Genomic DNA, 24,678 nt, shown 5'->3' on the forward strand with positions numbered 1-24,678 from the left:
CAAGCACCTAGAAAAGAACCTTCCATTATAGCCTACTTGCTGGCCCTTGAGTTTACAATTTTCTGGGCTTCATGATGGCTTTTGCTCCCCTGTCCCTACATGAGGGGCACTTGTTAGGGACCTCAGTGGTAGGAAGGTGGGTTATGGGCTGTGTTTCTGTGGAGGAAGGTCTGCCCATGAGCATTCTTATATTCTATAGGGTCGGGTGACTAAATAGCGAGGTTGATTTTTCTTCTGAGAAGTCTTGTCTCTTTGATTCTTTTCAAGAAGTATTGGAGTTACTTACTACAACACACACATGTTCCTGCATAGTTTTCAGGAGCAGCTGCTACTGCATTTCAAAATATTTTGAAGTCAGGTCATAATTTTATATTCAAATTCTTAGGGAATTCCTTCAGTCCCCACCCTCCTCCCAACCTGTAGTAGTTTTTTCTTGCTGTCTGCAAACGAGACTGTGCGTGGGCTTCTGTTCTGCAAACTGCAGTCACATCATGGACCAAACCAACCAGATAGACAGTGTTTCAGTTGACTGACTGTTGTAAGTTCACAGAAGACTGGATGACAGACAAGTTCGTCATGACCTCACTGCCTGGCACATGGTAGGTGCTCGGTAAATATTTACCAATGATTACTCAGTTTCAGTATAGCCACAAATGAAGACAAAAAAAAAAAAGGGAGTTGATACCTTGACACAAAACTACTGAGTCACTTCTGGATTTTCCTTTTACAATTTTCAGCTCTGACTCATGTTACCTGAAAACAATTTTTATATATCTGTCAATACTATTGAAAACCAAGAATGTATTTTAGCTCTTTCTGCCAAGAGTTTTTTTTTTCTTTTTCATTAAGAGGTGGCCCTTGTCAGTACCACCATCTGTCTGTCGCTTTGTCATGCTGTGGTGGTTAGTGTGTTGCTATGATGCTGGGAGCTATGTCACCAGTATTTCAAATACCAGCAGGGCCATGTGTGGTAGACAGGTTTCAGTGGAGCTTGCAGACTAAGACAAACTAGGAAGAAAGGCCTGGCAATCTTCTTCTAAAAATTAGCCACTGAACACCCTAGCGGATCACAACAGAGTATTGTCCGATTCCGTGCTAGAAGATGAGCCCCCTAGGTTGAAAGGCACAGTAGCTGTGACAGTGGACATAATAGCGATTGTGAAGATGGTGCAGGACCAGGCAACATTTTGTTCTGTTGTACGTGGAGTTGCCATGAGTTGGAGCTGACTCGACAGCAGCTTAATCAACCAGTTGCTGTTGTCAGCTCCTACTCATGACGACCCTGTGTGTGTCAAAGTAGGACTGTGCTCCGAGGTTTTCAATAGCTGATTTTTCAGAAATAGACTGCCAGACCGTTCTGAGATGCTTCTGGGTGGACTCGAACCTCCAGCCTTTTGGTTAGCAGCTCAGTGTATTAACCAATGGCAACTAACAACATGAATAAGCTAATTAATAATGTTTTCAAATGGCTGAGTGTTATTGGGGGTTCCTTTGTAAGTCAAAACCCTCGGGAATATTATAAAAGGGAGATAAAACCAGCATACCTTAGAAATGCAGGAAATTGATTTCATTTATAAAGCAACCTCTTTCAATGAAAGAAACAAGCCATATTTGAAGCCGATACCTGTAGAAAAATTTCATATTAAGGCCAAAAGCATAACCAAGCCCGTCTTGTTTCGTTAGCCTTTTTTTTATCTTTGGAAGTAATAATAGAAACCATGTATGGGTTGGGCTCTAATCCTGTTGCTTGCTTTGTATGATGTCCAGATGGTCTAGCTTTAGCCTGTGCCTACATTTCCTGCTGATCCCTGGAAAAGGGAAATGTGCCCCCTTCCTGTACAAATACCATCGGCACTATCTTTTATCTCTGTTTCACTGTGTAGGGAGTGTTTTGCACAGATGCCACAATCTCATGTTGTCTGGCAAACAGAAGAGTGTGTCCAGAACTGGTGAGGAGCGACATTCTTCCTCCCACTGAAAGTTTGCCCTCTGACGGCCCAGTGTGAAGCCGCCAGGGCCCAGGCACGACCTAGAAGTGAGTCTGCCTCCTGGTGCCGTTTGAAAGACTATACGCACGATTTATAAAAATGTGCAAAGGGGCTATTTCATGTTTGTTTTTTCGGGGCGGGGGGGTATCTTAGTTTCCCAGGGCTGACATAAAATACCACAAAATGGGTGGTTTTAAAGAACAGAAATGTATATTCTCACAGTTCTGGAGACTAAAAGTCCAAATCAAGGGTCTCGCTGTAACCATTCCCTCTGTGGGTCTCTCTCCTAGTTTGTGGTCACTGCTGACAATTCTTGGTGTTCCTTTGCTGCTGGTAGTTGCATCTGCCCCCATGGTCACATGGTGTCTACTCCCTGTGTGTGTATCTGTCTGTCCTCACCTTTCTAAGACTTCACTCAGAAGGGGTTAGGTTTAGGACCCATCACACTCAGGTATGACCTCATTAACATAACAAAAGAAAACCCCTGTTTCCAAACAGGATTATATTCACAGGTTACAGGGGTTAGGACTTCAGTGTATGTTTTTGGGGGACACAATTCAGTCCTTGTTGTTTGCTCTTGAGTTGATTCTGACTCATGGCAACTCCATGTGTGTCAGAGTAGAACTGTGCTCCATTGGGTTTTCAATAGTTGATGTTTCAGAAGTTTTGTTCTGAAGCTTCTTAACGGGAAAAAAAAAAAGTGTTTCCATTCATCAACTTCTACAAAGATTGTTCAGTGACATTGGTTACATTCTTTACAATGCACGAGCATTCTCATTATTTCCATTCTGGTTGTTCAGTTTCCAGTAGTCTAGTTTCTGTGCCCCTTTTACATTCTCATCTTTGTCTTAAAGTAATTGTTGACCATTTGGTTTCATACAGGTGATTTTTTCCATCCTCGGTGTCTTTCTGTAACCCAGTCGTTTTTGAGCAGGGTATTGTTCAGTTTCGAAGTGTTTAATTTCTTTTCCCATTATTGATTTCTACTTTTATGGCCTTGTGGTCAGAGAAGATGCTTTGTAATATTTCGATGTTTCGGATTCTGCTAAGGCTTGCTTTATGACCTAATACGTGGTCTATTCTAGAGAATGTTCCGTGTGCATTGGAAAAGAAAGTATACTTGGTTACTGTTGGGTGGGGTGTTCTGTATATGTCTATACGGTCAAGTTGGTTGATTGTGGCATTTAGTTCTTCTCTGTCTTTATTGAGCTTCTTTCTGGATGTTGTCTTTCACCGAAAGTGGTGTGTTTAAGTCTCCTACTATTATTGTGGAGCTGTCTATCTCACTTTTCAATGCTGATCTGATAGAGTTTGTTTTATGTATCTTGCGGCCCTGTCATTGGGTGCATAAATACTTAATATGGTTATATCTTCTTGGTATATTGTCTCTTTAATCATTATATAGTGTCCTTTCTTATCCTTTATGATGGATTTAACTTTGAAGTATATTTTGTTAGAAATTAATATTGCTACTTCTGCTCTTTTTTAATTGTTCTTTGGTTGATACTTTTTTTTGTCCTTTGAGTTTTAGTTTTTTTGTGTCCCTAAGTCTAAGGCCTGTCTCGTTGTTGTTGTTAGGTGCCATCGAGTCGGTTCCGACTCGTAGCCACCCTATGCACAACAGAACAAAACACTGCCTGGTCCTGCACCATCCCTGCAATCGTTGTTATGCTTGATCTCATTGTTGCAGGCATTGTGTCAATCCACCTTGTTGAGGGTCTTCCTCTTTTCCGCTGACTGTGTACTCTGCCAAGCATGATGTCCTTCTCCAGGGACTGATCCCTCCTGACAACACGTCCAAAGTATGTAAGATGCAGTCTCGCCATCCTTGCCTCTAAGGAGCATTCTGGCTGCACTTCTTCCAAGAGAGATTTGTTCGTTCTTTTGGCAGTCCATGGTATATTCAATATTCTTCCCCAACACCACAACTCAAAGTCGTCAGCTCTTCTTGGACTGTCTCTTGTAGGCAGCATATAGATGGATCATGTTTTTTTAATCCATTCTGTCACTGTCTGTCTCTTTATTGATGCATTTAGTCCATTTACATTCAGCGTAATTATGGATAGGTATGAGTTTAGTGCTATCATTTTGATGTCTTTTTTTGTGTGTTGTTGACAGTTTCTTTTTCCCACTTAATTTTTTGTGCTGAGTAGTTTATGTATTGTCTTTTCCTCTTATTCATTGTTGATTTCATTTCTGCTGAGTCTCTATTTTTTTCTTGTATTTTATTTTGATGAGTAGGATTGTTAGTCTCCTTTGTGGTTACCTTAAAATTTACCCCTACTTTTCTAAGTTTAAACTTCTATTTCTTTATATCACCGTATCTTCCTCTGCATATGAAAGCTCTATGACAAATGATTTTCTAAAGTATCACTCATGGGTCATATTCTTTATTTTGTGAGCTAATCTGTTATTTAGCTAAAAGGTGACCTCAGGGGCTAGTTTTGGTTCAAGGCTTAAGGAGTATCTCAGGGCAGTAGTCTCGGGGAGTGCTGTATTCTCAACCAGTCCCGTAAGTCTGTGCTGAGTATCTTTTAAACCTGAACGGTGACTTCGTAATAAGAACTGTTGCTCAGGATGACCCTCAAGTAGATTGAAGATGCCAGATTTTTACATAGTTTTCTCCAGTTTTTGAAGATTGAGGAACATTAGGGGCAGCAATTCCATTCCCAGGTATCTACCCAAGAGAAATGAAATGAAATGAAAACATACGCCACTTATATGGAAATGCACAGAGCAGCTTTATTCATAATAGCCACAAAGTGGAAACAAGCCAAATGTCCATTAAGTGATGAATGGATAAGTAAAATACGGTATATCCATATATTGGGATATTATCTAGCCATAAAAAGAAATTAAGTACTGATAACTGATATATGGTAGAACATGGATGAACCTTAAAAACGGTATGTGAAAGAATCTTTTGTGTCTACAAAAGGGCACATAGATATGATTCCATTTATATGAAATATCCAGAATAGACAAATCTGTAGAGACAGAAAAAGAGCCCTAGTAGCGTAGTGGTTAAGTGCTGGGCTGCTAACCAAAAGGTCAGAGGTTGGAACCCACCAGAGAAAAGGATGCGGTAGTCTGCTTCTGTAAAGATTACAACCTTGGAAACCCTATGGGGCAGTTCTACGTGGTCCTATAGGGTCACTATGAGTTGGAAATTACTCCACAGCAGCTGTTTTTTTTTTTTTTTTTTTTATAGCGACAGAGAAAGTAGATTAGTGGTTGCTTAATGGGGTGGGGGTTAGGGGTGATGGCTAAGGGGTGCAGGGTTCTTTCTGGGGTCATTAAAATCTTCTAAAATTGATTGTGGTGATGGTTGCACAACTCTGAATATATGAAAATCCATACTATAAATGGATGCATTGCATGGTGTATGAATTTCAGTGCATTTCCTAGGATTCCACCATGCTAGTAATGACCATATTGGGTTTTAACAATACTGTCTTTTTCAGGGTGTGGAGCACCACCTTATTATCATCTCCTTGTGAGTGGGACTGGCACCCCAACCACACCACCGGGCACACGTTCTCCCCAAGACGTCAACCTGTCGTGGTGGACAGCCTCCCTCACCAGGTACTTGCTTATTTGTCTCTTAGCCTAGTTACTGGCTTTTCTTCACCAAAAAGTTAATGTACATTATTTCACATCCTAGAGGTAATTAATGCCACCAGTTTCAGTGTTGTTGATATCAAAATATATTCAATATCGAGTAGACTGTTCACTAGCAAATAAAATTTAATTGTAATATACCTTTTATGGAAGAACACAAACATCCTATCTGCAGTTATGGTCTACTTTGATAGACATAACTTTTCCATGGTAGGTTGAATTTCATTGAGGACCTGCCTGGGTATAGCATACCCTCCTATGGTCCAGAACAAATGCCTAACTGTTAGGAAGGACAACATGATATTTTGGTGCCTGGGGTTGGAGGTCATTCTGGTACCTCAAGTTTTTTCATTATCATTGTGTTGTGGAATTTTATAACAGTGGTAATCATTTTGCTAGAAGTATAAAAAGATATCAATCATACTGGCTTCTAAAGATTAATTATGTACTAGCTTTTAGCAAAAGAGCTAAAAGCAAGTATTATCTATTTATGGATTCAGTATAAATACGAATTAAGTGAGATTTAAAAGGTATTAACTTTTATTTTAACAGATGTGGGAATGTATTTGTTCTTAGTTACACTTTAACCCTTGATTATAGGCCAGTCCACGGCTGGCTGGAATGGGGGTGGAAATTTTTTCATGTGCTCTTTGTATAATTCCTGTCTGTTTACGTTCTCACTCAGCCCAAGTCCAGTTACATGTAAGAGCTGAAGTTTAGGGGAGTGAGTGTGAGTGTGAGTAGCACACCCCAGAATGAATAGTAGAAAGTATTCAAATCCCAGTGCCTCCTAGTTGTGTGATATTGGGCAACCGTCTTAATGTTTCTGAGCCCCAGCTTCTTCATCTTTGAAATGGTAATGGTATGATGAAGTTAAATGAGTTCATGTATAGCAAGTACCTGGCACATATGGAGGCATTCCTGCAAGGCTTGGTCTTTTCAGTTGCCTCATATGCATGTGAAAGCTGGACAATGAAAAAAGAAGACAGAAGAAGAACTGATGCAGTTGAATTGTGGTGTTGGCAAAGAATATTGAATATACCTTGGACTGCCAGAAGAACAAACAAATCAGTCTTAGAAGAAACACAAGTGAAATACTCCTTGGAAGCAAGGATGGCAAAAGTTCATCTTGCTTACCTTGGACACATCGTCAGGGAAGACTGATTGCCAGAAATGGTCATTGTGTTTGGTAAAGTAGAGGGTCAGTAGAAAAGAAGGAAACCCTCAGTGAGATGGGCTGACACAATAGCTGCTACAATGGAGTCAAACAACAAAGACCATGGGGATGGAGCAGGACCAGGCAACATGTCGTTCTGTTACCCATAAGGTCTCCATAAGGTGGAGCTTACTCGATGGCTCCTAACAGCAATAGTAAGTTGTCCAAATGGGTGCACTTGAGTGGAGAAGTCCTTACAATCCACTGAGCTGACAGGGCTTGCAGTGGGTTTTGTTCACTGAGATGTTCTCTCCAGAAGGGATAATCCTGATACTAGATTTCTAGGTAAGATCTATTGATTTATTAGTCAAGTGAACAGGAGAGGCAGTGTGGAGTATCTCAAAAGGGATCGGAGCTGCATTGTCTGTTGGAGGGAAGGCCCTTTCTGACTCAGCCCAGCCGCTCCCTTGTGTGAGTCCCTGCACTACTGACCACACGCCCTTCTGACTGCAGTTTGGTTTCCTGTCAGCACTTCATTCCAGAGCTCTTTCATTTGTAAACACTTAAGCTTGAGTTTCTGGGATGGATTAACTTCAGGGGATCTTGGGTGGCAAGAGTTTTTCCCAGGGCATCCCACATTGCCCTAGTTTCAGATTCAACAAGCACTTATTAAAGGCCTTCTATTTATTTATGGGCCAGGTACGGGGCACGGTGCTTTCACACATGTTGTCTATCCTCACAACAACTCTGAGAGGAAGGCATTTCCTTTTTCAAAGAAGGAAACCGAGATTCAGAGGTTTTAAATGATTTCCCCATGGTTGCATAGCCCCTGACTTCTACATTCGGTTCATTTTACACAGCTGATTTCTGTACTAACTGAACAGAGCTTGAACACTTGACTCCTAAATTCGGAATAACAGGTTTTTCTCAAGGGCCAATTCTGTTAAATTGGTAGTGGCTGGCTGGAGTTAATTTTGAGGATTCCTAGGTGCTGTCCTATGAGTTGGAATCAACTCAATGGCCAGTGGGTTTGTTTGGTTTTTAGGTGCTGTCCAGGAGCCCTGGTGGTGCAATGGTTAAGGGCTTGAACCAACCAGCCGTTCCGAGGGAGAAAGATGCGGCAGTCTGTTTCAGTGAAGATTTATAGCCTTGGAAACCCTATGAGAGCAGTTCTACTCTGTCCTACAGGGTCGCTGAGTCAGAATTCGATTTGTTGGCAATGGATTGGGTTGGTTGGGTTAGATGCTGTCCAATGTGTTGAGCACGAATGTCATGACTGACAAGCAATGTCTGGTACATACAGGTGGAGGAGCGAGCCTGCCCTTGACCTGAGGTTTACGACCATCAGCCTGTATCACTTCTGCCCTCCTTTACCATCTTGGCATCTCCTCTGAAAAGCACTATTTGCCTGGGGCTTGCTTTCTTGCCACTTTAAGGGATTTTGAATATCTTTCTGATTTGGCAGAATCATCTTTGCCTTTTTATCTTCAGGAAGGATGCCAGGAGTTAGGGGATAGCTTCACTTTCTAGATGTGGATTTGCATTGTTAGGTAATTTAGATAAAGTTAAGGAAGCCCTGGTGGCATAGTGATTAAGTGCTACGGCTGCTAACCAAAAGGTCGGCAGTTCGAATCCGCCAGGTGCTTCCTGGAAACTCTACGGGGCACTTCTGCTCTGTCCTAGAGGGTCACTATGAGTCGTAATCGACTTGACGGCAGTGGGTTTTTTGTTTGTTTGTTTATCATTGCCTCATCCCTAATATGGGCTTAGAAAAGTGAGTCGAAGGTGACAGCTTGAAAGTTTTACTTCTGTGCACCTCAGAGTCCCTCTGCAGTTCCCCCTTTCCTAGGGTCCCCTCAGTATATGGGGATACTCATGGAGGTCATGCCAGCAGCCCCTCCTAATACTGGAATTGGATCGACCCAGAGCCAAACCAAAAACCCATTGCCATTGATTCCAACTCATAGTGACCCTATAGGACAGAGTTGAACTGCCCTATAGGGTTTCCAAGGAGCAGCTGGTGGATTCGAACTGCTGACCGTTTTGGTTAGCAGCCGTAGCTCTTAACCACTGTTTGCTACCAGGTCCCCAGACCCAGAGCAGTGGTTCTCAAACTTGAGCCGCATCAGAATCAGTTGGAGGGCTTGTTAAAACACAGATTCCTTCTGTTTCAGTCAGCCTGGGGTGAGATCTGAGAATTAGCATTTCTAACAAGTTCCTAGTTGGTGCTGATGCTGCTGGTCCCAGAATCACACTTTGAGAGCCACTAACTTGGAGAGGGAAGAGCGTGGTAGCTCTTGGCGCTTGGCTGCTAACTGAAAGGTAGGCAGTTTGAACCCATCACCTGCTCTTCGGGAGAGAGATGTGGCAGTCTGCTTCTGTAAAGATTAAAGATTATAAGATTATAGCCTTGGAAACCCTATAGGGCAGTTCTACTCCTATAGGGTCGCTATCAACTTGACAGCAATGGGTTTGGTTTGGTTTTGGTTTAACCTGGAGAATTCACCATATACCAATTTGTAGTACTGTGTTGGCTTTCATGTTGTTGTGATGGTGGAAGCTATGCCACCAGAATTTCAATTATCTGGAGGATCACCCATGGTGGACAGGTTTCAGTGGAGTTTCTAGACTGAGAAAAGCCTGGCGATCTACTTCTGAAAATTAGCCAATGGAAAGCTTATGGATCACAAGAGAATTATTGCCCAATACGGTGCTAGAAGAGTAGTAGCCCCCTCAGGTTGGAAGGCACTCAAAATACATAGTGGCCACAACAATGGACTTGAGTATACCAACCATTGTGAAGATGGCGCAGGACTGAGCAACAGTGTTTTCTCTTTTTCATGGGACCGCCATCAGTCAGAGCCAACTGAATGGCAACTAACAACAATAACAAGAACCCAGAGAGTACTTTTAACAGCTGGTTTAGAGCATGGGCTTGTTTACAGATGGTATGTGTGGCCAGCTTCCGCACCTGTGGTTAAACGATTCTTTCCTTAAACATTTAATGAGCACCTCATACAGCACTGCCTGAGGGAAATTTAGAGGAAAATGAAGGCTCTTCCCTGTAGGACCTTGGAGTCTAATTTAGAATCAGTAATTGCATTGCTGTTCGAAAGGGCTGTTCTCACCTTACCGTGGGAGGAGTAGTCAGGGGAGGCCTCCTGGACGAGGTGATATTTGAGAGGAAACCTGAGGATGAAAAGGAGTTAGCCAGGTGTATTAAAGGGAAAAGAAACTTACAAAGTAGAGACTGCCCATCAAAGGACCTGGAGATGCTGCAGTAAGCTAGAAGGAAAGTTAATCTTGTTTTCGGGAGAATTCTGAGATTCCTGAAATGAGGTATCAACATATAACAATGAAAGCTGTAGTTTATTTGAATGCTTATTGTTCAGCAGGTACTGTGCTAAACTCGTGACCTGCATTGTCTTGCCTAATCCTCATACCCACCCTTTGAGAGGCAGAGGAAGAAACAAGGGTTAGAGATTTTAGCAGGCTGCCCAAGTCACCTGGCTATTATGGCAACCACACAGGCTGGCCATTTTTGTAGGTCAAAAACAGTTGAATGTGGCAACCTATTCATAAGGTTCAACTTGAAAAGTAGCAGGACTGGGACTCGTTGAGACCCAGGTTTGTCTGACTTCATAGCTATGCTCTTTCTCCAGTGTTCTACTAGCTTCTAGCATTTTCTTTGTTTCTGCCACATTCCCTCAAGGTTCGGTGGGAAAAGCACTGCTGTGGAGATTAGGGTGAAGACACTAGTCAGTTTCTGGTTCTTGAGTTTCTGGATAAGATACTCTTATATTTCAGTTTTTTAGCTGTTCTGAGGAGTCCCTGGGTACGCGCTCGGCTGCTAACCAAAAGATTGGAAGATCAAGTCAACCCAGAGGCACCTCGGAAGAAAGGCCTGGCAGTCTACTTCTGAAAAATCAGCCATTGAAAATCCTATGGAGCCCAGTTCTACTCTGACACACGTGGAGTCACCATGAGTCAGCGTTGACTGTGTAGCAACTGGTTTTATCTGTCACAAGGAGACTGTTGGGAAATCAGTAGAGTGTACGAAACACGTAAAATTCATGAAAGAAAAAGGCTACATTTTTTTCAAGGTGAAGATACTCATTTTGCTATTAAAATGTTAAAACGCCTATAAATACACAGGTTATTTGAGTATAAATGTCTTACTCTTAACCTTCCCTCCCAAACCAGCCTAAATGTTTTAAATACTGGGTCGGCCCTTACACTTGTGTTACAAATACATTTACTTGGAATTGTGTCAATATACAGGGATTCAACCAACTTAATTATCATCTAGCGATGGAACTTTCAGACAAGTAGTTTTGTCAGTACCCACACAATAATTCTGTATTTTCCTCTTTTAGCACTGAAAGTGAAAGAACAGCCCTTCAAATACTCATCTCCAAAGAGCTTATCATTTTAGCAATTCAAGCAAGCTTTTGAGAGGGAAAAAAAAAATGAAAACTAGAGGGGTCTATTCTCATTTACTTTCTATGCTTTTGTTATAGCTGAACATGTTTCCCAGACAAAAATTGGAGTACATGGTTTACTCATGGAATCAACAAGACAAAGCATTGGCCATCTGGCCTATCTGTGGGGCTCTGAGGTGTCTGGACATATTAAGTATAGTACATAGATGAGTAATACTCAAGGTAGGTTATTTGGTGCAGTGACAAAGAGTTTTGAAACAAATTTAATTATACTCCTGCATGTTTAAAAGAATCCAGGCGTTGGTGAGTAGCGTCTAGGGTCTTAAAAACTTGTGAGAGGCCACCTAAGATACATCTTTCCCATCCCATCTGGGGCAAAGGAGAATGAAGAAAATCAAAGACACAAGGAATATGTTAGTCCAAAAGACTAATGGACCACATGAACCATAGCCTACACCAGGCTGAGCCCAGAACTAGATGGTGCCTGGCAACTGACAGGGATTATGATAGTGGGTTCCGGACAGAGTGGAAGAAAAAAATCTAGAACAAAATTCATATTCACAAAAAAAACCAGACTTACTGCTCTGACAGAGACTGGAGGAACCCCCGAGACTATGGCTCTTGGACACCCTGCTAACTCAGAACTGAAGCCACTCCCGAAGTCCACCTTTCAGCCAAAGATTAGACAGGCCTATTAAGCAAACCCAGTGTGTCCATTGTTGAGCTCAATCATAGCAACGGTTGTGAGGATGGTGCAGGACTGGGCAGTGTTTCATTCTGTTGCATGTAGGGTCGCTATGAGTGGGAACCCACTTACCGACACCTAATAACAACAACATTAAACAAATAACACAGGTGAGGAACGTGCTTCTTAGTTCATTCAAGTATACGAGACCAAATGGGGAACACCTGCCCCAAAGCAAGGATGAAAAGTCAGGAAGGGACAGGAAAACTGGACAAATGGACACAGGGAACCCAGAGTGTAAAGGGGATTGCAACAAATGTCACAAAAGTTGTGTATAAATTTTTGAATGAGAAACTAATTTGCTCTGTAAACTTTCACCTAAAGCACAAAAAAAAAAAAAAAAGAAAAAGAATCCAGGACCTGAAAATTAAAAGATGACTAGGGGCTTATAGGAGCCCTAGTGGTGCAGTGTTTAAGAGCTTGGCTGCTAACCAAAAGGTCAGTAGTTCGAATCCACCAGCTGCTCCTTGGAAACCCCATGGCGCAGTTCTACTCTATCCTATAGGGCCGCTGTGAGTCGGAATCAACTCAAGGGCAACAGGTTCAGGGTCTTGCAAGCCCAGAGCTCTGTCTCTCTCTCACTTTCACAGTCAAATTTGTTAAGATTTCTCTGTGATTCTTTATCCCTTTTCCTCACCACCACCGCCGGTTCTCCTCAACACTTCCTCCTCTACCCATTCCAGCCAAAGTAGCTGTCACGTACGGATCCGGTAACTGCTTTCAGGTATTCTATGTGCTAGGCGCATTGGTGGTTCAGTGGTAGAATTCTCACCTTCCAAGCCGGAGACTTGGGTTCAACTGAGGGCCAGTGCACCTCATGTGCAGCCACCTCTGTCTGTCAATGGAGGCTTGCATGTTGCTGTGAGGCCAAACAGGTTTCAGTGGAGCTGATGAACTAGGAAGAAAGGCCTGGAGATCTACTTCTGAAAATTCAGCCAATGAAAACCCTATGGATTACAGTGGTCAGATCTGCTACCTATGATGGAGATGGAGCAGGACTGGGCTCGTTGTGCCTGGGGTCCCCATAAGTTGGGGGCCGACTCTTAGACAGGTAAAAACACCAGTATACCAATTCCAAAATCTTTAAAAAGAAGCATTTGTTCAGCAAATTATGGTTTATTCATACAAATGGAATATCACATAACTACAAAAGTGATGATATAAATCTATATTGCCATGAAAAGATAAGCCCTATTCTTATGTAGGAATTGTTGTTGGGTGCTGTCCTATCGATTCTGACTCCTAGCAACTCCGTGTGACAGAGGAGAATTACCCTATAGGATTTCCTTGGCTATAATCTTTACAAAAGCAGATCACCAGATTTTCTGCTTTGGAGCCTTTGGATGGGTTTGAAATGCCAATCTTTCCATTAGCAGCCAATCGCCTTGGTGGCGTGGTGGTTAAGAGCTCAGCTGCTAAACAAAGGGTCGGCAGTTTGAATCTACCAGCTAATTCTTGGAAACCCTATGGGGGGCAGTTGTACTCTGTCCTGTAGGATTGCTATGAGTTGGAATTGACTTGATGGCAACAGGTTTGATTTGGTTTTGTGGTTTAGTATAATCCCAGCTGTATACAGTTGTATCTTGCCTGCTTGTCTATGCATAGAAACACTTGGAAGACTACTCATCCAGTGACTGACAATGATGGTTCTGGATGGCAACATTTCAATTGCATTTACTTCTTTTTTTGTGATCTACGTCGCGGCTGTATAAATAAATAGCTATCATTTATATAAAAATAACTGAAGCCCAAAAGTACGTGCAGGTGTGGGTTGTTGTAGTTAGGTGCTGTCGAGTCTGTTTCAAGTCGTAGCTACCTTATGTACAATCACCATCCTCACAATCGTTGTTATACTTGAGCCTACTTTTGCAGCCAGTGTGTCAGTCCATCTTGCTGAGAGTCTTCCTGTTTTTCACTGACTTTACCAAGCACCATGTCCTTCTCCAGGGACTGGTCCCTCCTGAAAACATGCCCAAAGTAAGTGAGACATATTCTCGCCATTCTTGGTTCTAAGGAGCATTCTGATTGTACTTGTTCCAAAACAGATTTGTTCATTCTTTTGGCAGTCCACGGTATATTCAATATTCTTCACTAATACCAGGATTCAAAGGTGTCAATTCTTCAGCCTTCCTTATTCATTGTCCAGCTTTCCATGCATATGAGGCAACTGAAAACACCATGGCTTGGGTCAGGTGCACATCAGTCTTCAAGATGACATCCTTGCTTTTTAACACTTTAAAGAGGTCTTTTGCAGCAGATTTGCCCAATGCAATACATCTTTTGATTTCTTGACTGCTGCTTTCTTGGGCGTTGATTGTGGATCCAAGTAAAATGAAACCCTTGACAACTTCAATATTTTCTCAGCTTGTCATGATGTTGCTTATTGGTCCAGTTTAAGGATTTCTGTTTTATTTCGAGGTGTAATCCATACTGATCCTCATCAGTAAGTGCTTCAAGTCCTCTTCACTTTCAGCAAGCAATGTCGTGTCATCTGCATAATGCAGGTTGTTAATGAGTCTTCCTCCAATCCTGATGCCCTGTTCTTCTTCATATAGTTCAGTTTCTTGGATTATTTGCTCATCATACAGATTGAATAAATATGGTAAAGGGACACAACCCTGATGCACATCTATCTTGTCTTTAAACCACACAGTATCCCCTTACTCTGTTTGAATGACTGCCTCTTGATCCATGTACAGGTTCCTCATGAGCACACTTAAGTGTTCTGGAATTCCCATTTTTCAAAATGTTATCCATAATCTGTTATGATCCACACAGTCAAATGCCTTTGCATAGTCAATAATACACAGGTAAACAACTTTCTGGTATCCTCTGCTTTCAGCCAGGATCCATCTGGCAGCATCAGTGATACCCCTGGTTCCATGTCCTCTTCTGAATCTGGCTTGAATTTCTGGCAGTACTCTGTCGATATACCGTGCAGCTGCTTTTGAGTGATCTTCAGCAAAATTTTACTTGCGTGTGACATTAATGATATTGTTCGATAATTTCTGCATTCTGTTGGATCACCTTTTTTGGGACTAGGCATAAATATGGATCTCTTCCAGTCAGTTTTCCAGGTAGCTGGTTTCCAGATTTCTTGCGATAGACGAGTGAGCACTTCCAGCGCTGCATCTTTTTTGTTGAAACATCTCAATTGGTATTCCGTCAAGTCCTGGAGGCTTGTTTGTAGCCAGTACCTTCGGTGCAGCTTGAACTTCTTCCTCAGTGCTATTGGTTTCTGACCATATGCTGCCTCCTGAAATGGTTGAACTTTGACCAATTCTTTTTTGTATAGTGACTGTGTGTATTCCTTTGATGCTACCTGTGTCATTTAATATTTTCCCTGTAGAATTCTTCAATATTGCAACTTGAGGCTTGAGTTTTTTCTTCAGTTCTTTCAGCTTGAAAAATGCCAAGTGTGTTCTTGCTTTTTGGTTTTCTAACTCCAGGTTTTTGTACATTTCATTATAATACTTTACTTTGTCTTCTCTAGCCTCCCTTTGAAATCTCCTGTTCAGCTCTTTTACTTTATCATTTCTTCCTTTTGCTTAGCTACTTGACATTCAAGAGCAAATTTCAGAGTCTCTTCTGACATCCATTTGCTCTTTTCTTTCTTTCCTTCTTTTTAATGACTTTTTGCCTTCTTCATGTATGATGTCCTTGATGTCATTCCACAACTTGTCTGGTTTTTGGTCATTAGTGTTCAATGCATCAAATCTTTTCTTGAGATGGTCTTTAAATTCAGGTGGGATATACTCAAGGTCATACTTGCGCTCTCATTGACTTGTTCTAATTTTCATCAATTTAACTTGAACTTGCATATGAGCAATTGCTGGTCTGTTCCACAGTTGGCACTTGGCCTTGTTCTGACTGATGATATTGAGCTTTTCCATCGTCTCTTTCCACAGATGTAGTTGATTTGATTCTTGTGTATTCCATCTGGTAAGGTCCATGTACATAATTGCCGTTTATGTTGTCCAGAAAAGTTATTTGCAATGAAGAGGTCGTTGGTCTTACAAAATTCTGTCACGAGATCTCTGGCATCATTTCTATACCAAGGCCGTGTTTTCCAAGTACTGATCCTTTGTCTTTGTTTCCAACTTTCACATTCCAATCACCAGTAATTAATGCATCCTGATTGCATGTTCAATCAATTTCAGACTTCAGAAGTTAGTAAAAATCTTCAATTTCTTCATCTTTGGCCTCAGTGGTTAGTGTGTAAACTTGAATCACAGTTGTATTAACTGGTCTTCCTTGTAGGTGTATGAATATTATCCTATCACTAATAGTGTTGTACTTCAGGATAGATCTTGAAATGTCCTTTTTCATGATGAATGCAATGCCATTCCTCTTCAGGTTGTCATTCCCAGCATAGTAGACCATATGATTGTCCAATTCAAAATGGCCAATCCCAGTCCATTTCAGCTCACTAATGCCTAAGATATCGATGTTTATGTGTTTCATTTCATTTTTGTTGATTTCCAATTTCCCTAGATTCATACTTTTTACATTGCACGTTATGATTATTAATTGATGTTTGCAGCTGTTTCTTCTCATTTGGGTTGTGCCACATCAGCAAATGAAGATCCCAAAAGCTTGACTCCATCCACGTCATTAAGGTCTACTCTACCCTTGGAGGCAGCTCTTCCCCAGTTGTATTTTGAGTGTCTTCCAATCTGAGTGGCTCCTCTTCTGCCATTATGTCTGACAGTGTTCTGCTGCTATTCATAAGGTTTTCAGTGGCTAATTCTTCTCAGAAGTACACTGCCGGGTCCTTCTTCCTAGCCTGTCTTAGTCTGGAAGCTCAGGTGAAACCTGTCCACCATGGGTGACCCTGCTGGTATTTGAATACTGGTGGTATAGCTTCCAGCATCACAGCAACACCCAAGCCCCTCCAGTATGACAAGCTGACAGACATCCATGTGGGGACATGTGTGGGTATATACACACATACATGTCAATACCCACTAAAACCACGATAAACATAGCAAAAAGAATTGTAAGACGAGACCCTTGCTTTTGTAAACCAAAGACAGCACTTTGCAAATGGAGAATTATTATTTTTTTTAATAATTTTTATTGTGCTTTAAGTGAAAGTTTACAAATCAAGTCAGTCTCTCACACAAAAACCCATATACAACTTGCTACACACTCCCAGTTACTCTCTCCCTAATGAGACAGCCTGCTCTCTCCCTCCACTCTCTATTTTCGAGTCCATTTCACCAGCTTCTAACCCCATCCACCCTCTCATCTTCCCTCCAGGCAGGAGATGCCAACATAGTCTCAAGTATCCACCTGATCCAAGAAGCTCACTCTTCACCAGGATCCCTCTCCAACCCATTGTCCAGTCCAATCCATGTCTGAAGAGTCGGCTTTGGGCATGGCTCCTGTCCTGGGCCAACAGAAAGTCTGGGGGCCATGACCACCAGTGTCCTTCTAGTCTCAGTCAGACCATTAAGTCTGGTCTTATGAGAATTTGGGTTCTGCATCCCATGCTCTCCTGTTCCCTCAGGGGTTCTCTGTTGTGTTCCCTGTCAGGACAGTCATGGGTTGTAGCCGGGCACCATCTAGTTCTTCTGGTCTCAGGATGACGTACTTGCTGGTTCACATGGCTCTTTCTGTCTCTTGGGCTCGTAATTGCCTTGTGTCCTTGGTGTTCTTCATTCTCCTTTGTTCCAGCTGGGTTGAGACCAATTGATGCATCTTAGATGGCTGCTTGCTAGCATTTAAGACTCCAGATGCCACTCTTCAAAGTGGGATGCAGAATGTTTTCTTAATAGATTTTATTATGCAAATTGACTTAGATGTCCCCTGAAACCATGGTACCCAGACCCCTGCCCCTGCTATGCTGGCCTTCGAAGCATTTAGTTTATTCAGGAAACGGCTTTTGGTTTAGTTCGGTTGTACTGACCTCCCCTGTATTGTGTGCTGTCTTTCCCTTCACCTAAAGTAGTTCTTATCTACTATCTAATTAGTGAATGCCGCTCTCCCACCCTCCTCCCTCCCCTCTCTTGTAACCATGAAAGAATGTTTTCTTCTCAGTTTAAACTATTTCTCAAGTTCTTATAATAGTGGTCTTATACAATATTTGTCCTTTTGCAATCGACTAATTTCACTCAGCATAATGCCTTCCAGATTCCTCCACGTTATGAAATGTTTCACAGATTTCTCACTGTTCTTTATCGATGCGTAGTATCCCACTGTGTGAATATACCATAATTTATTTATCCATTCATCCATTGATGGGCGTCTTGGCTGCTTCCATCATTTTGCTATTGTAAACAGTGCTACAATAAACATGGGTGTGCATATATCTGTTCGTGTAAAGGCTCTTATTTCTCTAGGGTATATTCCGAGGAGTGGGATTGCTGGATCGTATGGTAGTTCTATTTCTAGCTTTTTAAGGAAGCACCAAATCTATTTCCAAAGTGGTTCTACCATTTGACATTCCCACCTGCAGTGTATAAGTGTTCCAATCTCTCCGCAGCCTCTCCAACATTTATTATTTTGTGTTTTTTGGATTAATGCCAGCCTCGTTGGAGTGAGATGAAATCTCATTGTAGTTTTGATCAGCATATCTCTAATGGCTAATGATCGTGAACATTTCCTCATGTATCTGTTAGCTACCTGAATGTCTTCTTTAGTGAAATGTCTATTCATATCTTTTGCCCATTTTTTAATTGGATTATTTCTCTTTTTGCAGTTGAGTTTTTGCAGTATCATGTAGATTTTAGAGATCAGGTGCTGATTGGAAATGTCATAGCTAAAAACTTTTTTCCAGTCTGTAGGTAGTCTTTTTACTCTTTTTATGAAGTCTTTGGATGAGCATAGGTGTTTGATTTTTAGGAGCTCCCAGTTATCTAACTCCTAAAAATCAAACACCTATGTTTTTTTCCCCGTTACCTAGTTTTTCTTCTACATTCTTTATAATGTTTTGTATACTGTTTATGCCATGTATTAGGGCTCCTGACGTTGTCCCTATTTTTTCTTCCATAATCTTTATCATTTTAGGTTTTATATTTAGGTCTTTGATCCATTTTGAGCTCGTTTTCGTGCATGGAGTGAGGTATGGGTCTTGTTTCATTTTTTTGCAGATGGATATCCAGTTATGCCAGCACCATTTGTTAAAAAGACTGTCTTTTCCCCATTTAACCCTTTTGGGCCTTTGTCAAATATCAACTGCTCGTATGTGGTTGGATTTATGTATGGATTCTCAATTCTGTTCCATTGGTCCATGTATCTGTTGTTGTACCAGTAGAAGGCTGTCTTGACTACAGTGGAGGTATGATAGGTTCTAAAATCAGGTAAAGTAAGGCCTCCCACTTTGTTCTTCTTTTTCAGTAATGCCTTATTTATCCGGGGCCTCTTTCCCTTCCATATGAAGTTGGTGATTTGTTTCTCCATCTCATTAAAGAATGTCCTTGGGATTTGGATCGGAATTGCGTTAAATGTATAGATCGCTTTTGGTAGAAGAGACATTTTTACAATGTTAAGTCTTCCTATCCACGAGCAAGGTATGTTCTTCCACTTATGTAAGTCTCTTTTGGTTTCTTGCAGAAGTGTTCTATAGTTTTCTTTGTATAAGTCTTTTACATCTCTGGTAAGATTTATTCCTAAATATTTTATCTTCTTGGGGATTACTGTAAAAGGCATTGATTTGGTGATTTCCTCTTCAATGTTCTTTTTGTTAGTGTAGAGGAATCCAACTGATTTTTTTATGTTTATCTTATATCCCGATACTCTGCTGAACTCTTCTATTAGTTTCAGTAGTTTTCTGGAGGATTCCTTAGGGTTTTCCGTGTATAAGATCCTGTCATCTGCAAATAGAGATACTTTTACTTCTTCCTTGCCAATCTGAATGCCCTTTATTTATTTATTTAGCCTAATTTCTCTGGCCAGGACTTCCAGCACAGTGTTGAATAAGAGTGATGTGAAAGGGCATCCTTGTCTGGTTCTCGATCTCAGTGGGAATGTTTTCAGGCTCTCTCCATTTAGGGGGATGTTGGCTCTTGGCTTTGTAAAAATGCCCTTTAGTATGTTGAGCAATTTCCCTTCTATTCCTATTTTGCTGAGAGTTTTTATCATGAATGAGTGTTGAACTTTATCAAATGCCTTTTCTGCATCAATTGATAAAATCCTGTGATTCTTGTCTTTTGTTTTATTTATATGATGGATTACATTAATTTTTTTTCTAATATTGAACCATCCCTGCATAAAAAAAAAAACTTTTTTTTTTATGCATACCTGGTATGAATCCCACTTGGTCATGGTGAATTTTTTTTTTTTTTTTGATATGTTGTTGAATTCTATTGGCTAGAATTTTGTTGATGATTTTTGCATCTACATTCATGAGGGATATAGGTCTATAATTTTCTTTTTTTTGTGGTGTCTTTACCTGCTTTTGGTATCGGGGATATGGTGGCTTCATAGAATGAGTTTGGTAGTATTCCGTCCTTTTCTATGCTCTGAAATACCTTTAGTAGTAGTGGTGTTAAGTCTTCTCCGAAAGTTTGGTAGAACTCTGCAGTGAAGCCGTCCGGACCAGGGCTTTTTTTTGTTGGGAGTTTTTTGATTACCTTTTCAATCTCTTGTTATTGGCCTATTTAGTTGTTCTACCTCTGTTTGTGTCAATTTAGGGAGGTAGTGTGTTTCTAGGAATTCATCCATTTCTTCTAGGTTTTCAAATTTTTTTGAGTATAGTTTTTCATAGTAATCTGATATGATTCTTTTAGTTTCAGTTGGGTGTGTTGTAATATATCACTCTTCTCTTTTCTTATTCGGGTTATTTGCTTCCTCTCCTGTTTTTCTTTTGTCAGTTTGACCAGTAGTTCATGAATTTTGTTGATTTTTTTCAAAAAACCAGCTTTTGGTCTTGTTAATTCTTTCAATTGTTTTTCTGTTTTCTATTTCATTTAGTTCAGCTCTAATTTTTATTATTTGTTTTCTTCTGGTACCTGTGGGTTTCTTTTGTTGCTCTTTTTCTAGTTGTTCAAGTTGTAGGGATAATTCTTTGATTTTGGCCCTTTTTGGATGTGTGCATTTATTGATATAAATTGGCCTCTGAGCACCACTTTTGCTGTGTCCCAAAGGTTCTGATAGGAAGTGTTTTCATTCTCATTGGGTTCTCTGAATTTCTTTATTCCATCCTTAATGTCTTCTATAATCCATTCTTTTTTGAGCAGGGTATTATTCAGTTTCCAAGCGTTTCATTTCTTTTCCTTGCTTTTTCTGTTATTGATTTCCAGTTTTATGGCCTTATGGTCAGAGAAGATGCTTTGTAATATTTCAATGTTTTGGATTCTGCTAAGGCTTGCTTTATCACCTAATATGTGGTCTATTCTAGAGAATGTTCCATGTGCACTAGAAAAGAAAGTATAGTTGGTTGCTGTTGGGTGGAGTGTTTTGTATATGTCTGCGAGGTCAAGTTGGTTGATTGTGGCATTTAGATCTTCCGTGTCTTTATTGAGCTTTTTTCTGGATGTCCTGTCCTTCACCGAAAGTGTTGTGTTGAAGTCTCCTACTATTATTGTGGAGCTGTCTATCTCACTTTTCAATGCGGATCTGATAGTTTGTTTTATGTATCTTGCAGCCCTGTCATTGGGTGCATAAATATTTAATATGGTTATATCTTCTTGGTTTGTTGTCCCTTTAATCATTATATAGTGTCCTTCATTATCTTTTCTGATGGATTTAACTTTAAAGTGTATTTTGTCAGAAATTAATATTGCCATTCCTGCTCTTTTTTGATTGTTGTTTGCTTCATATATTTTTTTCCATCCTTTGAGTTTGAGTTTGCTTGTGTCTCTAAGTCTAAGGTGTGTCTCTTGTAGGCAGCATATAGACGGATCTTGTTTTTTAATCCATTCTGCCACTCTCTGTCTCTTTATTGGTACATTTAGTCCTTTTGCATTCAGGGTAATTATGGAGAAGTATGAATTTAGTGCTATCATTTTGATGTCTTTTTTTGTGTGTCAACAGTTTCTTTTTCCCACTTGATTTTATGTGCTGAGTGGATTTTCTTTATTTATTGTCCTTTCCTCATATTTGTTTTTGTTGATTTTGTTTCTGTTGTGTCTGTATTTTTACCTTGTATTTTATTTTGATGAGTAGGATAGTTTGTCTCCTTTGTGGTTACCTTATTATTTACCCAAATTTAAAACTAACTTTTATTTCTTTGCATCGCCATATCTTCCTCTCCATATGGAAGGTGTATGATTACATTTCTTAGTCCCTCTTTATTATTTTAATGTTGTCTTTTGTATAATAACATCGCTGTTACTCTGTTTTGGCTCTTTTTTTTTGTTTGAATAATGTTGCTTTTTTTTTGACTTCCCTGTCTGGGTTGACTTCTGGTTGCTCTACCCAGTGTTCTAGTCTTGGGTTGATACCTGATATTATTGATTTTCTAACCAAAGAACTCCCTTTAATATTTCTTGTAGTTTTGGTTTGGTTTTTACAAATTCCCTAAACTTGTGTTTATCTGGAAATGTCTTAATTTCACCTATACTTAAGAGACAGTTTTGCTGGATATATGATTCTTGGCAGGCAATTTTTTCCTTCAGTTTTTTAAATATGTCATCCCATTGCCTTCTTGCCTGCATGGTTTCTGCCGAGTAGTCCGAGCTTATTCTTATTGGCTCTCCCTTGTAGGTGACTTTTCTTTTATCCCTCGCTGCTCTTATAATTCTCTCTTTATCTTTGGTTTTGGCAAGTTTGATTATAATATGTCTTGGTGACTTTCTTTTAAGATCTTCCCTATGTGGATTTGATGAGCATCTTGGATAGATATCTTCTCATTTTTCACAATATCGGGGAAGTTTTCTGCCAACAAATCTTCAACAATTTTCTCTGTATTTTCTGTTGTCCCTCCTTGTCTTGGTACTCCAGTCGCTCGTAGGTTATTTCTCTTGATAGAGTCCCACATGATTCTTAAGATTTCTTCATTTTTTTAAATTCTTTTATCTGATTTTTCTTTAAATATATTAGTGCCAAGTGATTTATCTTCGAGCTCAGAAATTCAAGCTTCTACTTGCTCAGTTCTACTCCTCCGACTTTCTATTGAGTTGTCTAATTCTGTAATATTTTTGTTAATCTGAATTTCTGATTGCTGTCTGTCTATGGATTTTTCCAGCTTATTAAACTTTTCATTATGTTTGTGAATAATCTTCCTAATTTCTTCAGTTGCTTTATCTGTGTGTTTCTTGGCTTGTTCTGCGTATTGCCTCATTTCCTTCCTGATGTCTTGAAGGGTTTCTGTATATTAAACTTTTATATTCTGCATCTGGTAATTCCAGGAGTGCACTTTCATCCAGAAGATCCCTGGATTCTTTGTTTTGAGAGCCTGTTGAGGTGATCATGGTCTGTTTCTTTACGTGACTTGATATTCACTGTTGTCTCCAAGCCATCTGTGAGTTATTGTGTTAGTTTATGCTTGATTACTGTGTCCTAGTTGCTTGCTTTGTTTTGTTTTGGTATACCCCTATGGGTTGCTTGAGTGAGCTAGCTTGATTATTTTCGCCTATGGAGCTCTGGTGTCCTGTCCCCATCTGGCTAGAACTGTTATCAGGTATATCAGTCTAGGAGTCCATTCAGTTTTCTTGTATGAATTCAGCTCAGGTTTCCAGGTGGCTGATCACCAAGTATGTGGTACAGGCTCTGTCATACATTCTTAGAGGGGCAGGGGTGATTGGCGTATATACCAGTTTCTGATTGCAGCAGGGGGTCACGCTCTGAACAAGGCAGGAGGCTGTGAACTGACCCCCAAGTGTCTCTGAGGAAAATACGTCTCTGTTCCCTAGAGCGTGCTGGTAGGTGGGTTCTGCAGAGGGACCGTGGGCACCCAAAGTTTTTGGTTGTAAGGACTGGGAGGTACCAGTTACCTTTGGACCCCTGTCGCGGGTGGCTGGGTGACCTGAGTGGAGCTACCAGTCCTTAGGTCCCTGATGTGGATAGGTGAGGACCTTGTTTAATAGGCAACGCAATGTCAAATGTCAAACACTCACCTCTCCACTGCACAGCTGAAATGGTTGAAGTCTGCCAACCAAGGGCCTATTCTCCTGAAATAGGCCCACACAGGTTCATGCAGAAGGGAAAGGTGCTCAAGGCCAGGGATGGTTTATGCCTGGACAAGAGCTGCTTCTGTCCTGAGCTCCCCTGGTTAACAGAGCTAGCAAATTATCTTTTCCCTCCGTTGCAAATTTTTTCCTTCCCCAAGGCCAGGAGGATGGCCCTAGGTGCTCACCAGGGTCTATCTCAGGCCCAGGGATTCAGCTGCTGAAGCCGGCTTGCAGGTGGGGGGGCACTGTAAAATATACGCAAGTGCTTAGCTTTTGCCAAGCGTACCGTTCTCCTCAGGTTCCCAAGGTGTGAGTAGGCTGTGTGGCTGGCTGCTTCTTCCTGAGGAAACTGCAGCCGAACGCTAGTACCGGCCGGCCATTGCCGCTGCCGCCACTCTGGGAATGATGCCTGAGGGCTCCCCGTGATTCAAGTCCGGTAACTCCTCTCCACTTCTGAACGGTCTCTTCCTCCCCCTGCCCCGCAGTTCATTGTCTAAGCTTGCCTTTGATGCTGAAGGCTCTCAGCTTGTCACAAATATACTTGTTTCACTTGTTTTTTCGGGTCTTTGTTGTAAAGAGGGTTCGCCAGAAGCGTCTGTCTATTCCGCCATGTTAGCTCTGCCTCTGAATTATTTTTTGACCTGCAAATATTTACCTACTTTCAAAACTG

At 41.0% G+C, this 24,678-nt stretch overlaps 1 protein-coding gene across 2 annotated transcripts in view; it reads left to right on the forward strand.

Moving 5' to 3' along the window:
* TJP2 (tight junction protein 2) overlaps positions 1–24,678 on the forward strand; it is a 160,132-nt gene that overhangs the window by 35,440 nt on the left and 100,014 nt on the right. For both annotated transcript variants that reach the window (XM_049895232.1, XM_049895230.1), the window contains exon 2: positions 5,453–5,573. The gene's annotated coding sequence lies outside the window, so the exon portion shown is untranslated. The remainder of the gene's footprint in view (positions 1–5,452; positions 5,574–24,678) is intronic.

The sequence above is a fragment of the Elephas maximus genome, chromosome 9 (assembly GCF_024166365.1).
Source record: "Elephas maximus indicus isolate mEleMax1 chromosome 9, mEleMax1 primary haplotype, whole genome shotgun sequence".
Lineage (NCBI taxonomy): Eukaryota > Metazoa > Chordata > Mammalia > Proboscidea > Elephantidae > Elephas > Elephas maximus.